The sequence below is a fragment of the Vulpes lagopus genome, chromosome 23 (assembly GCF_018345385.1).
Source record: "Vulpes lagopus strain Blue_001 chromosome 23, ASM1834538v1, whole genome shotgun sequence".
Taxonomy (NCBI): domain Eukaryota; kingdom Metazoa; phylum Chordata; class Mammalia; order Carnivora; family Canidae; genus Vulpes; species Vulpes lagopus.
The window spans coordinates 30,959,577-30,974,450 of NC_054846.1; the positions used below are offsets into that span (position 1 = coordinate 30,959,577).

At 37.7% G+C, this 14,874-nt stretch overlaps 1 long non-coding RNA gene and 1 other non-coding gene across 3 annotated transcripts in view; one reads left to right on the plus strand and one right to left on the minus strand.

Moving 5' to 3' along the window:
• LOC121481099 overlaps positions 1-14,874 on the minus strand; it is a 42,965-nt gene that overhangs the window by 6,522 nt on the left and 21,569 nt on the right. The window lies entirely within an intron of this gene.
• LOC121481710 lies at positions 7,751-7,856 on the plus strand. The gene has a single exon (XR_005985379.1). It is a non-coding gene; the product is annotated as a small nucleolar RNA U13 (small nucleolar RNA).

Here is a 14,874-nt window from a genome sequence, read left to right on the forward strand (position 1 = left end):
GAATGGTGAGACTTGGCAATGCTCCAGCAAAGCAGAGCTGGGATCTCCTTCTCAGGGAAATTAAGGCAAACCAGACCCCCATAGTGAGATTTAGGGGAGTGTTATAACTCAGTGGACCCACTAAATAAATCACAAACATTGGGTCTACAGAAAAACAACTATTTTCAGAACCACTCCCTTGTAAAACTGGGCTTCAGTGAGCTAACTTGGAAGATATTAATGTGAGATAACCAAAGTATTTTGCCCTGGTAAGTAGGGTCTGCAATACTCATTGAAGGTGTGTTGAAGGGATAGTCCTGTAGTATATTTTATGGAAATAAAGTATAAAAGAATTTCTAGAACCCCAAATGGTCAATGAACAAATGAAAGATGCTCAACTTCATTGGCAGTCAGGGAAATGACAAGTTAAAACCACAATTTAGGAGCATTTCACACGCATCAGGTGTCCATGAGAACAGCATTGTAGCATTGCAAAAAAATTAAAATTACCCAAACATTCATCAATAGGATGGATATTTGACTTTGCAACAAATTTTATGGTAGTTTAAATTTTGAATTGTATTTTGCAATATGATGCTATATAAAGCAGTGAACATGAATGAACATGAGCAAGTAGAAAAAACTGAAAGCACATTCATGAAACAAATCATTTATTTCTGGAGAAACACAAGCTTAAATTATAGAATGAATCTAAATATGAAAGTTAATGCAGAAAAGCACTTTATTCTTACTTCTAACATAACACTTGGCAGATTCTATTGCACATTTTTATTTAGGTACTCAGTGACCCAACATGACAGTAAGTTTTTTATTAAAGTGTAATTGACAAAAAAAATTTAATAGTTCCAGGTATACAACATAATGACTCAATATTTGTATAAATTATAAAGTGATCGCCACAATAAGAATATTTACTACACATCCTGACACGGAGTTATAGAAAAATATTTTTCTTATGATAAGAAAGCAGAACATTCTGCTTTCTTGGCAACTTTCAAATATGCAGTCCAATATTACTGACTATAGTAGCCATGCAGTACATAATATCCCCATGACTTATTTATAACAGTAAGTTATATTTATTTGTACCTTATTTGTACCTCTTGATCCCTCCCACCCTTTTAGCCCATCCCCCTCCCCTGTGGCAGCCACCAATCTGTTCTCTGTGTCTGTGAGTTTTGTTTTGTTTCTTTGTTTTGTTTTTTAGATTGCACATATAATGGAAGTCATATGGTATTTGTCTTTCTCTGACTTAGTTCACTTATGTTATTGCAAATGGCAAGATATTTGCAAGTTATATATCCAATAAGGGATTAATATCCAAAATATGTAAAGAACTGAAACAACTCAATAACAAAAAAAAATAATCTGTTAAAAAAATGGGCAGAGAGTCTGAACAGACATTTTTCCAAAGAAGGCATACAAATGGCCAACGGGGATACAATAGATGCTCAGCATCACTCATCATCAGGGAAATGCAAATCAAAACCACAGTGAGCTATAACCTCACACCTGTCAGAATGGCTAAAACCAACAACACAAGAAATAACAAGTGTTAGCAAGGATGTGGAGAAAGGGGCTGTCGGTAGGAATGTAAATCGGTGCAGCCACTATGGAAAACAGTATGGAGGTTCCTCAAAACATTAAAAACAGAGCTACCATATGATACATCAATTTCACTTCTAGGTGTTTGTCTTAAGAAAATGAAAACACTAATGCGAAAAGATATCTGTACACTTATGTTCATTGCAGCAGTATTTACAATAGCTAAAATATGGAAACAACCTAAGTGTCCACTGATGAATGGATAAAGACACTGTGATACGCACACACACACACAGCACACAATCCACAATGGAATACTACTCAGCCATAAAGAAAAAAAATCTTGCCATTTGCAACAGTTAGTGTTTTGAAGGCAAGAACCAAGCAGAACGTCTTTACAGAACGAGTACTGGATGACATTAGTTGAACGAATTAGTAAGTGAATGAAGAGTGAAAGACACAGGTTGCTTAGCCGTCATCTCGTTGACCAAGCTCAGAGCCATCATTGCTAATCTTTGGCTCCTGCCCCTCCTCCCATCTAAGCTGGCCTTTTCTGGAGCCCCTGACTTTTCCTTCTTATGTTCTTACTGGATCAATCAGGGCAAGTTGGGAGAACAATGATCTGCCCCCATAGCTCACTCTCGATCCGTATTTTTTCATCTCAGCTTGAATAGTCTGGATGTCTTTAAGGAAACCTTGTATATTGGACTGTGATTTTTCTATTATATGTATTTGTGTATGTTCATGGGCATGTTTTCATGTGCACATGCATAAAATTCAGGCTGAATGCCTAGGCCGAATATTGATTTCAGTACTAACCAGTAAATACAAGGCACTTATACACAAATCACATTAATCTCCTGCTTAAAACCTTCAATGGTTTACACTTTCTTTCTACCATATCACTCCTAATTTTAGGGACACTTGGAAAAGTCACACATAGAAAAATAAATGAAACAAATGAAATGTGAACCCTGTGGCTACTCTCAGAGCACTTTGATGGGCCTTCACTTTAAGCTACATCTCAGGGACATCTCTAGAATAAATCCAAAGAATAGTGTGTGCTAGGAGGGATGGAGGCCTTTAAAAATTCTAAAAAGGACAATAACAAAAAGAACGTTCAAAGAGTATTTAAGGCAGGAAAAACAAGAAAAAGAATAAACCTACTGCCAAAGGAACAGGAACAGATGGCACAAAGAAAATGAAAAAACCTCACTTTTGCTTTGATTTTCAAAAGCAGCACTTCTCAAAGTGGGTTCCACAAAATGCTAGTTCTTTAGTACATTTTGCAAGAAGAACATTTGCATGACCAGATACATTTGGGAAAATACTCCGATTTCTTTACTGCAGGATTTATTTTTTTATGCTGAAGATGCTACAGTGTCATTTGAGACCCCAAGAGAAGGGTAGAGTCTTCACTGTAACCAGATTTATGTAATAATTGACACTAGTATTTTGCAGAATGCATTTTGGAAAACTGTCTTGAAGGCAAAGAGAATGGTTTCCAAGACAAAACTACACCAATAAACTAGTTTTGTCTTTGAAGGGAAAAAAAGAGAACTTGACTATTTTCAAAGATTTCAAATCTTTCAGCCCAGAAGATACATTCCAACTATGAAAATCATTTGTGAGAAGTAAAAGAAAAGGTTAAAAGGTTAAACTTTCCATTAGATTGGAAATGAACAAGTTGCATATCCAAAGAAACGTTCTAAAAACTTGAGACCAAAATACAATCTCCACTTAACATTAAAATAGATTTTCCTTCCATTATGATTCTTCCAGTGACAGAAACCAACACTGACCTTTTTAAGAAAAAAAAAAAAAAGTGGATGAACTGGTGGGACTTTTACTGGGAAGAGAAATGAGAGACTGGAGACTCCATCTTGAAACTGGGACAGGAACCAAGGAAGCTGGGCACACACTGGAACCCAGAATATGTGCCTTAAAATTTGCCATGGCTGAAACAAAGTTCTTCAACATTCCCCCCCATCGGTGACTCTGCTAAAGATGCTAAGTCCTGGGAGAGGGATTGCATTGGAACCTGCCTCTTGGCCAAGGGACAGCTGGCCACCAAGATTGTACACAATGGAGAGAGGTGTTACCGAAAATAAAACGAACTGTTGCTAGAAAGAGAAAAATGAATGGTGAGTGGCTGAAAGTCAACAAGTTCCCACTTTATGTTTCCTAAGAACAAGCTGTATCAGATTAATCTAATTGCCTGGAGTTGGTAAAACCCTGAAATGGCATAGAACCGTATCAGGGATTCATTGTGTGTATTTAACTCATTTGTTTATCATTTGTTTATTTAAACTCATTTGTGTAAATATTCAATACTAACCAGTAAACACAAGGCACTCAAGTACACAAATCACATTAATCTCCTGCTTAAAACCTTCGATGGTTTACACTTAGAACAAAATACAAAATCCCTAATGTGGCCTCTGAGCCTCCTGGATTCTCTTCCATCCCACCTCCTTGGCCTGGCCATTCCAACCCCATTTCCCACACACTGGTGCATCTCACTCAAGCCTGAGTAACTTGGAGTCACTCTAGCCATATTGGGCCTCAGGTTAAACGCTGGTTCCTCAGAGAAGCTCTGCTAAAGCCACAGTCAGAGTCTGCCTCTCCCACTGTTCCAGCCCTTGGCACCCTGGATTCTCGCTTCCTAACATAAATTGCACTCTCCTGTTTTTCTCCTGTTGGTTTATGTAAGACTCTCTTCCTCAGGAGATGGCATGCCTCCAAAATCCAAAGAGCACATCTCTCTTGTTTAATTCTAAAATGTTGTATCTAACACAGACCAGCGTTAGGCCGTGTTGGCACACAGCAGATGGGAGTCAGGAATGAGTGTGGACTGTGTTTACCATGGAGTCTGGGTTCTGGGGACGAAAACCCTGATGACCACTGTGAAAACTGCAGTCCAGGGGGGTTGTAGAAAGTAATGGAAGGAACACCCTGAGGGACGGCTACTTTGGCCATGAGGCAACCTCACGAGGTCTCTCCTCGCGTCCTTGAAGAGTTCCCCACAAGGGTGAAATGGGGTGTGGACAGCACCAGGCAGCCAAAGCACAGGGGGAGGGAGGGGAGGACCTGAAGGGGGTACAGGCTTGGGGGCGGAGGGCGTGCCCCAGGACTGTGGCTATTGCTGCCTCTGCAGTCGTGATCTGAGACTTGGATGAAGACCGAAAGAATAATTATGAAACCTTCACAACACAGAACTAGAAAGAATGACTAATACGCTGCCTTGTCCTGAAATTCTGTTTCCTCAAGTTTCCTGTAAAAATGCATTTCATGGGGGCACCTGGGTGGCTTAGTTGGTTGAGCTCAGGTTACCTTTGGCTCAGGTCATGATCCTGGGGTGCTGGAGATTGATCCCCACGTGGGGCTCCCTGCTCACTGGAGAGTCCGCTTCTCCCTCTGCCTCTGCCCCAGCACTCTGCTCAAACTCTCTCTCTCTCTCAAATAAATATTTTTTCAAAAAAATGCATTCTGTGTTACATTCCTTGATGGAACATTTGCTATCTATTCATTAGTAATGTCTTTGTGTTTAACTATATTTGTAATTTAATTCATATGATTTGGTAAAGGATTTTTAAGAGAAGAGATCAATGACTTGATATTCTGGAATGTTAAGTGTGTTACAAAGTGAATTTGTGATGCCAGAGTCAAAAACAAAAACATAAAATCCAAATGTTTAATATTCCTTTCTCTAACTCATGTGCTGTCAGCCTTTTCAATGGTTACCATGACATGATTTTTATTAAACTCTTACTTTTTTTCCCCTTTGCACATCAGGTCTTCTCCAGAAATCTTTCATTCATGTTAAAACTCCTTATTGAAGCCAATTTGCTGTAACAGAATTGCTCCTACACACACACACACACACACACACACACACACACACACACATTCATCCAAGGATACTGATACTGATTCACTATCGTGCAGTTCTTGGTTGGTTTATGGTTCATTCCTACTTTGAATTCAGAATAAAAATGTACCCAGCTGACTCTTCGGTGAGTCAGTAAGACTTTTTATTTCCTAATTCTAAATCTAGTTAAGGCTGGAATAAGCAGTTCTCCACCCAGCAATTGTAATTTAACCCACTAATTAAAAAAAAACAACAACACATAGACCTTAATACGTCAGTTAAAATGGCTACAGGTTATATCTAATAATAAAAATGGGAATCCAACGAGTATATAGTTCTGCATGTGGCATATTAAAAAGACTGTATTTAATTCAGCTGATGTATCACGGTCAATCTGGTTCCTCATCCTCTGTTGCTGTCCCTTCCTTGCTTTGTTGTTTTGGTATTTTGTATACTATCCAGGTCTTCTTGAGTAAGGACAGAAAATAAACATTTGTTAGCACTTAAGCTTGATGTTCACCAACATCCCAGTGACACATGAAAAAAATAATCATGGAGCATATTATTTAAGTTAGAATTTATCTAAATCATTTCATTTTATATTTCTTTTAGAGGAGGGGTGGGGTGGGGGTGGGAAAAGAGGGAGGAAGGATCTCAAGCAGACTCCACACCCAGCCTGGAGCTCAACACCGGGCTTGATCTAACAACCTCAAGATCATGACATGAGCTGAAATGAAGAGTTGGATGCTTAACCAACTGAGCCACCTGGCACCCCTAAATCATTTAGCTTAAAATAAAGTAGGAAATTCTATATGATACGTTTAGGAAAACTACTTTATAAAGTGAAGATGAGGGTAAATCTTAATAGATTGCATGGATGTAGATAGAGATTTTTCTGTTGATGAGAATTGAAGATACAGCCTCAGAGGTGTGGATAATGAATGAGAGGTAGCCCCACATTTTAAAGAAGGGTTCTCAACACACATACATGGGTCTCATGAGAGGAACATTCCAGTCCAGCAACCATCTCTCCCACAGCTATTAGCAGAGAAGGCCAAAGATTCAGTTGGGCAGATGCATCTTTGGGGGGACTTCCCAAGAGGATACAGCACAGTAGCATTTCTTCCCTGTGCACATGGGACATTGCTCCTCTACCAGAGCCAAAAGAGGAAGACAGTGAGAGAGCTCTTCAGAGAACTGGGAGTACTAGCCAGAAAGGAATGCTGGACTCTCACTCCTTGGCCAGATGCTTGCCCGGCAGGAAGAATGTGCATACTTGGCCTGTGCTGCTACAGTAGTGGAAGACAAGTGTGTTCTGGGAAGAATTTGACCAGGGTCTCCTGGAGTTTGAAGAGTATGGAGAAACAGTAGACTGGAGACTGCTGGAACTGCTCCTAGTGGCTGGATGATGATGACAGAGGGTCCTACCATTCAGCTGGGTGAGAATGGGCAACATTTTCCATGGACCAAGGGGACAAGATGGAGACCGTCTACCAAATGAGATAAAAGGACAGGCCATGCTATAATAAGAGACCCAGGGAAATTTGAGTTAGATGAAAAATTAAAGTTAATTTAGATTGGACTGGAATTTCCCATAGCTAAAAATGAGACTCTTCCCCAATCTGAAAGGGACCCTAAAGGTAAGGGATCTGCCTGAAATGTCACTGGGGGCAGAGAAGGGAGATCTTGTTTAAAGGCAGAGGTGGGAGGGGGTGCCAGGCTGGCTCAGTCAGTAGAGTGTGTGACTCTTGATCTTGGGGTTATAAGCTCAAGTCCCATGTTGGGTGTAGAGATTACTTTTAAAAACTTAAAAATTTAAAAAGAAAATAAAATTGGGGTAGCTGGGTGGCTCACTTGGCTAAGCACCTGCCTCTTGATGGTGGCTCAGGTCATGATCTCAGGGTGGTGAGATTGAGCCCTGCTTTGGGCTCTGTACTCAGCAGGGTGTCTGCTGGAGATTCTCCCTCTCTCTCTCTCTCTCTCTTTCTCCTTCCCCCTGCTCATGTGCTCTTTCTCTTTATATATATAAAATAAATAAATATTTTTAAAAAATAAAATCAAGGCAGAAATGAGAGAAGAAAAGCTGTTTACTGCTTATGATCACTGACTCAACACATTGAATAGAGCAATAACACCATTTATTTAAAAAGTAAGCTACTATACCACCTATAAAGTATTCTTACCAAAACAACAAAATATTTCTGAACCTGAATTTAATCAAGCCTCTTGAACTAACTAGCAGATTATGAAAAAGATGGGAGATGGAAAACTGGCTAATGACACCAGGGGGCTGCTATCCATCAACCCCAGAACATTAGAAACACCACAGGACAGAACCTTTTGTTGTTCACAAGTGTCATGATCCCGTATCCAGTCACCATGTGAGATGTGCTTCGCTCAAACCTTGTCACAACATAATTGGCACCTTACCCATCTGAAGTGAAAAGAAGAAAAAAAAATCCCATGGGACAAAATCCCTTTTTTCTTCAACAAACACATGGTGTAAAAGAAAAAAGAAGAGGAATTGTTATAAGTTAAAAGAAACCTAAGAGAATGCCTGGATATGTAACCTGTGCACTGTGCTTCAATTTTTACTTGAACAACCGTAAAAAGACATTTCTGAGACAATCAGGGAAAGTTGAACTTGCATTGGATATTAAATATATTGAGGAGCTTTTATGAATTTGGGAGGGCATGATAATGCTATTATTTTTTTTAAGTTCTCATGCACTATAGAAACATTCTAAGATATTTATAGGTGACGAGATATGATGTCTGGGATTCATTTTTAAATATTGTAGGATAAAAGAAAATAAAGTGTGAATTTGAGAAAAGGATCAGTGAAAAAATAGTAGAATGGGAACAATTCCTGAAGCTAGGTGATGGGTACATTAATGCTTCATTATACTATTCTATTTTTGTAAAACTTTCTATGGGGTGCCTACATGGCTCAGTTAGTTAGGTATCTGACTCCTGATTTCAGCTCAGGTCATGATCTTGGGGTCCCGGGGCAGAGCCTCACATTGGGCTCCACACTCAGTGGGAAGTCTTCTATCTCTCTCATCTTCCCCTGCCCCACCCCCTGCTTGTGCACTCTCTCTCTCTCCCTAAAATAAATAGATAAATAGTTTTTTAAAAAACTAAAAATTAAAAAAATTATAATAAAATGTTAAAAATTAAGTTAAAAAGATCTTTAGATATCAAATATTTTTATTTTTACTTTTTAAGGTCTGTGTTGTAGCAGAATGGTAAAAAGTTTAAGAGTAGGTGTTAAACTTAGTTTTGAATACTGGCTGTAGCTGTTACCAATTATGTGACGTTAGGCAAGCCACTTAACCTTCTAAGCCCCATTTTCCCTATCTGTAAAATGGGAATAATAGTAATAATGCCTATTGTTGCTACAAAGGGTTTAATGAGATAATACATATAAAATTTAATAAAGCACAGAGTTGTTGCAAATATTAGAGAAATGAGTAATGTCTGCAAGGAGGCACAGAGTAAGTTCTAATATTAGCTTAATTAGATTTAATTTTCACTTCTCTGTTCTCTGTTTGAGAATCTCTGTTTGAGAATATCAAATATCTTTGATATTATAACTGCCTTGTTATCTTTAAATCTGAAAACTGCAATGCTGAAGTGAAAATGTGCTTAGGCAGAAATCCTCAGGGGTGGGGAACTGGCTTTATATCTCCTCACTTTGGAATACATCCAGACTTTACCTTTAATCAGTTGGAGTTCTATGATTGCAACTCACATAAACTTATTTTCAATAACTGAAGGGGAAAAAAAAGATACCTTACAGGGGTGCCTGGGTGGCTCAGACGGTTAAGCATGTCTTTGGCTTAGGTCCTGATCTTAGGATCCTGGGATCAAGCCCTGCATTGGTTCCTGCTCAGTGGGGAGTCTGCTTCTCCCTCTCCTCCCTACTTGTGCTCCCTGTCGCTACCTCTGTCTCTCTCAAATAAATAAATAAAATCTTAAAAAAAAAAAAAAAAAGATATCTTACAGCATCCAAGGACAATCTGGACCTAGGAAGGCTGACTAAGGGCAAGCTCAGGAACCAGGAAAACTCTAGTAGAGATCTGAGTAACAAAAAGCCATAATGTTTAAATTCCTCAAGTCACTACAAACAGGATGAATGAACTTGAATTATTTCAAGCCTCTGTATCACTTTGCTCAAGATTTGGCCCAGTTTGGGTCATATGCCCATCCGTTGATTGGAATGGGGAAGTGGATTTGGTACCTCTAGTGACTGTATCTGGTGATGAAAGGGATTGTTATCTGTGTCAGACCACTAGCTGTTTTGTAATAGCCATTCTTCCGTTCTTTCATGGAAATAGGGTTTTAGCTGGCTGACTACCTGCCCAGCTAAATACTACATTTCCTAGCCTCCCTAGAAGCTCCGTGAGACCATGTAACTCAGTTAGGTACCATGGGATAAAAGTGAAATATGTGACATGTCTAGGTTCTGCCCTTAATTGGAGACATGCTCCTCCTTCCCGTGGCTGAAAGAAAACTAGAGCTGGAACAGCCACCTTGGATCAATGACAGGAGTAGGCCTGTGAGATTTAGTAAATAAAAATACAATGCCCAATTAAATTTGAATTTCAGATGAACAAGGAAGCCTTTAAAAAAAAAAAAAAAAGTATGTCCCACGCAACATTTGGAGACAGGGAAGTTCAATATAAATTGTTAAGTGAGAATAGTATGTATGCACTGTATGTTAATGACCTATATGCTAGTGTATGTTTAAAAAAGCCATTTATGTTTAAATATGACCATTCTGACTGTGATATCAACATGATTTTGAGAGGAAGGAGAGGAAGAGAGGCAAGCCTGGACCAGTTGGCAGCATTACAAATGGAAAAGAGTAGACAGGGCAGCCCTGGTGGCTCAGAGGTTTAGCTCCACCTTCAGCCCGGGGTGTGATCCTGGAGCCCCGGGATCAAGTCCCATGTCAGGCTCCCAGCAAGGAGCCTGCTTCTCCCTCTGCCTGTGTCTCTGCCTCTCTCTCTCTCTGTGTGTCTGTCATGAATAAATAAATAAAATCTTTAAAAAAATAAAGAAAAAAGTAGACAGTTGGTGATATACATTGAAGATAAATACATGTGTTTTGAGAATATACTAAATCATTACTGGTGGTTTTAACAGGGTGGGCAGAGTGTAAAATAATGAGGGAATTTCACATCCTAAATCATATAATTTTAATAGGAAATATTGATATTTTTGACTTCCTAGAAATAAGAAAAACTCTGTATGTTTAAGTGCCATGAAAAGCCAAAAGATGAACACAAAATTGGGAAAATATAAACTATAAAATATACCTTGGACAAAGGATTAATATTCCTAATTTATAAAGAGCTCCTACAAATCCAAAGGATAGAGATTAACATACTTGTAGAAAATTGGCAAAAGATGAAAGTCACAAAATAAATGTGTATCTCCAAAATACTGAAAACATTCTACCTTGTTAACCAGAACAGAAAGGCATATAACAACTAGGTAGTATTTTCTTCTAAATTGGCCTTTTTTTTTTTTTTAAACAACAATCTCAGTGTTGGTTATGCAATTTCCTTGAGTAAGGCTATTATCAGAGAGTGGGATTTGGGAGTTTAGTTTGTCTGCAATGCAGTAGCTGTGGTGATGACAAAACCAAAGGTAGTCCCCAGAGTAGGTCACATTTTGTGCACAGATGATTGTGGCTGAGGAACTGGGAGATCACAGAATCATGTGGGTTATAAATGTCTAACACAAGTAACAGTAACTATCTGAGTATTGAAAATTACTGAGTATTGAAAACATGCCAGGCAAATGCTGAATGCTCTCCAAATTCTATTAAAGGAGGTGCGAATGCCCTTCACATCCTACCAGGAAAAAAAAAAAAACAAAAAACAGGTCTTGGAAAAGTTGAGTAACTTGTTATCTTTTCCACATTTACATAGGTGGCATATCTGAGATTTAAATGACTCAGAAACTCTTCATTCCTGACCACCATACTGTACTTCATTCATGATTACAATAAACATCAAGTATTAGGCAACTGCATTAGGAAATACAAGTACAGGAGTGAGCAAAATCACTCTCTTTGTGTAGCTGATTGGCTAGAAGGAGACAGGCAACTAGGCAATTATAATATAGGGCCCTATGTGGTCTCTGAGAGACCCACCTAAAACCAGGGTAGGCATTAGAGCTATCTTGTGCTTGCTCTTATCAGCTCACAAGAGCTGACTGTTACAGCAGCATTATTCATAATTGGCCCAAAATGGAACATTGATTAATGTTCATCAACTGATAAATGGACAAATAAATGTTGTATATCCATACAATGAAATATTATTCAGCAATACAATGAAAATGAAGTACTGATCCATGATACAACACATATGGACCTTGAAAATATGTACTAAGTGAAAGAAGACAGTCTTATAAATGCATACACATACACAAAGCATGTTGTATGATTCCATTTATGTGACATGTCCAGAAGAGGCAAATCTATAAAGATGGAAAATAAATTAGCAGTTGTCTAGGACTGGGACAGGCAGATGGTTGGAGGTTAGTGAATGTTGTTAAGGACAAGGTTTCATTTTGGGGTGATGAAAATGTTTGAAAATTGATTGTAGTGGTGGCAGGTGCACAGGTCCAAATATGTTAAAACTGATGAACTATACATTTAAATGGGTGAATTGTATAATATGTGAATGATATCTTAATAAAAGTTATTTTAAAACAAGTTGATGATAAACATCTCTTCCAAATTTTGCATTCAATGATATATTGGTGGGAGTAGGGTTGCCAGATTTAGCAAGTAAAAATACAGGACAATGAGTTAAATTTGAGTTTCAGATAAACAGCAAATACTTTTTAAAAATAAGCATGTTCCATGCAATATTTGGGGCATATTTATATCAAGAATTATTCCTTATTTATCTGGTGTTCATATTTAACTGGGTGTCCTGGATATTATCTTGCAACCCATGTGGAAGTATTGACACAACAGAAATGAGTAAATTCTACAAATCCCACTCCACTCCTCCTCCCCAGAGCTAATTGTTAAGCATGTACCAGGGCATCACTACCTAAGCTGTTAAAAAAGAGAGAAAGACAAAAAGTCAAAGGATGTAAAAAATATATATACACTAAGCAAATACTAACCAATGCAAAGGTAGCATGATTATGTTCATATCAGGCAAAATAGATTTTAAAGCAAAAAGCTTTACTGGGATAAGAATAAACATATTGATAGAAGATTAACTTAATTAAGATTCAATTATTCAAAGTTCTATGGGCCCCATAGCACAGCTTTGAAATACTTAAAGCGCAAGTTGCCAAGACTGCAAGGAGATTCAACAAATTCATTACCATAATGGGGATTTTGATGTATCTATATCAATAATCAATAGGTCAATCATAAAAGATACCAATAAAAATATAGATTTGAAAAATACAACTAATAAGCTTATCTAATAAACCCCCATACCCCAAAACTGAATTACATCCACTCCTGCTATAAAACATTTATGTAAAAACTTACCATGCTAAAAAACAAGTTTGAGTAACTTTTCAAAGAACTGGTATATGCAGAGGTGCCTGGGTGGCTCAATTAGTTGAGCATTTGATTCTTGGTTTCCACTTGGGTCATGATTCCATGGTGGTGGGATCGATCTCGCCCTGAGTCAAGCTCCACGTTCTGAGTGGGGTCTGCTTGAGATTCCCTCCCTCTCCTTCTGTCCCTCCCCATTCTCACACACACACACACACACACACACACACACACACACACACTCTCTCTCTCTCTCTTTCTGACAAAACTGAAAAAATAAAATCTTTTTTAAAAAAGGAACTGGTATATGCAGACCATGTCCCTAAGTACAATGTAATTGAGTTAGAAATGCATGTTAAAAGATTTTTAAAAATATTACATGATTGGAAATGTTATAAACATACTTATTGAAGAAACACATGTCTCAGAGAAGAAATTGTAATGGAAATTTAAAAATACTTAAACTTGGATGGTAAGAAAAATACATATCAAACATTCTGGAAAAGAATTCTTAGAGGAAAATGCATAATTCTCTGTGCTTATATTAGAAAGAAAAGTATACTAAAAGGTTAATGAGCTACCCTAATATAATCTATGAAATAGGAAGAGAGATCAAAAGAATAAAATCAGGGGCACCTGGGTGTCACAGTTAGGTGAGTGCCTCACCCTTGATTGTGGCTCAGGTTGTGATCTCAGGGTCATGAGATCAAGCCCTGTGTCATGCTTTGCACAGAGTCTTCTTGGGATTCTCTCTGCCCCATCTCTGTTTCTGTGTATGTGTCTCTCTCTCAAATAAATAAATAAACCTTAAAAAAAAAAAAGAATAAAACCAAAGATAGTGGGGAAAAAGGGAAATAATGATATAATATTGAATATTATATTATTCAATAACATACTGTAATGTTACATTCAATATTGTATTCAATATTATATTGAGTGTAATAATGAAATAATAATAAATTATTTAAACAGAAATTAGAAGGAAAGAATGCACAAATGAACAAATTTAGGGAACGTGGTTAAAATAATAAAAAAATTAAATTGGCATTTTAACATCTTTCCATGCATGAAAAGAAACCTACTAAGCCCAGAGTATTTTATCAATTAGTTCTAATACACTTTCAAGAGATAGAAAATGAGGAGAAACAGTCCCCTCATTTTCTGAAGCTGGGTATAATGGTGATATCAAAAATAGACAATCTCAGTATAAGAAATGCAATTTATAAGCCCTTGCAATTATGAACACCAATGCCAAATCCTAAAACCAAATTGTAGAAAACTGAATACCATAAGAAAGACACAGATAAAGACTATAGAATTTTGCCAAGCTGATTATAAAGATGCAGGATTGGTTCAACATTAGAAAATCAACTAGTGTATTGGGCACCTGCGTGGCTCAGTCTATTAAGTGTTGGATTCTTAATTTCAGCTGAGGTTATGATCTCTGGGTTGTGAAGTCAAGCCCTACCCTGCTACAAGCCATGATGGGGCTTAGCCTACTTAAGATTCTCTCCCTTTCCCCTGGCCCTCTCCGTCCCCCAAAATAAGAAAAGAAAGAAAGTCAACTAGTGTGATTTGCCACATCAAAGATTAATAGATTAATAGATTAAAGGCAATGTGATCATCTCAATAGATACAGAAAAAAATTCAATGAACTTCAGCAACAGTTCATGGTTTAAAAAGCCATCTTAACCTGATTATAAGTACCTTTAAAAAGGTATAGAGCAAACAACATATTTTAATAGTATAATATTAAAGTTATACTTTTAAAATCAACAAGACTAGGTTGCTTGTTATTGCTGCTTCTATGTCACACTGCAACGGAGGTCTTATCCAAAGCAATCCACAAGATAATAAGAAATAATGACTGGAAATAAAGTTTTGAAAACTATCATTATTGATAAAGGAAAGGATA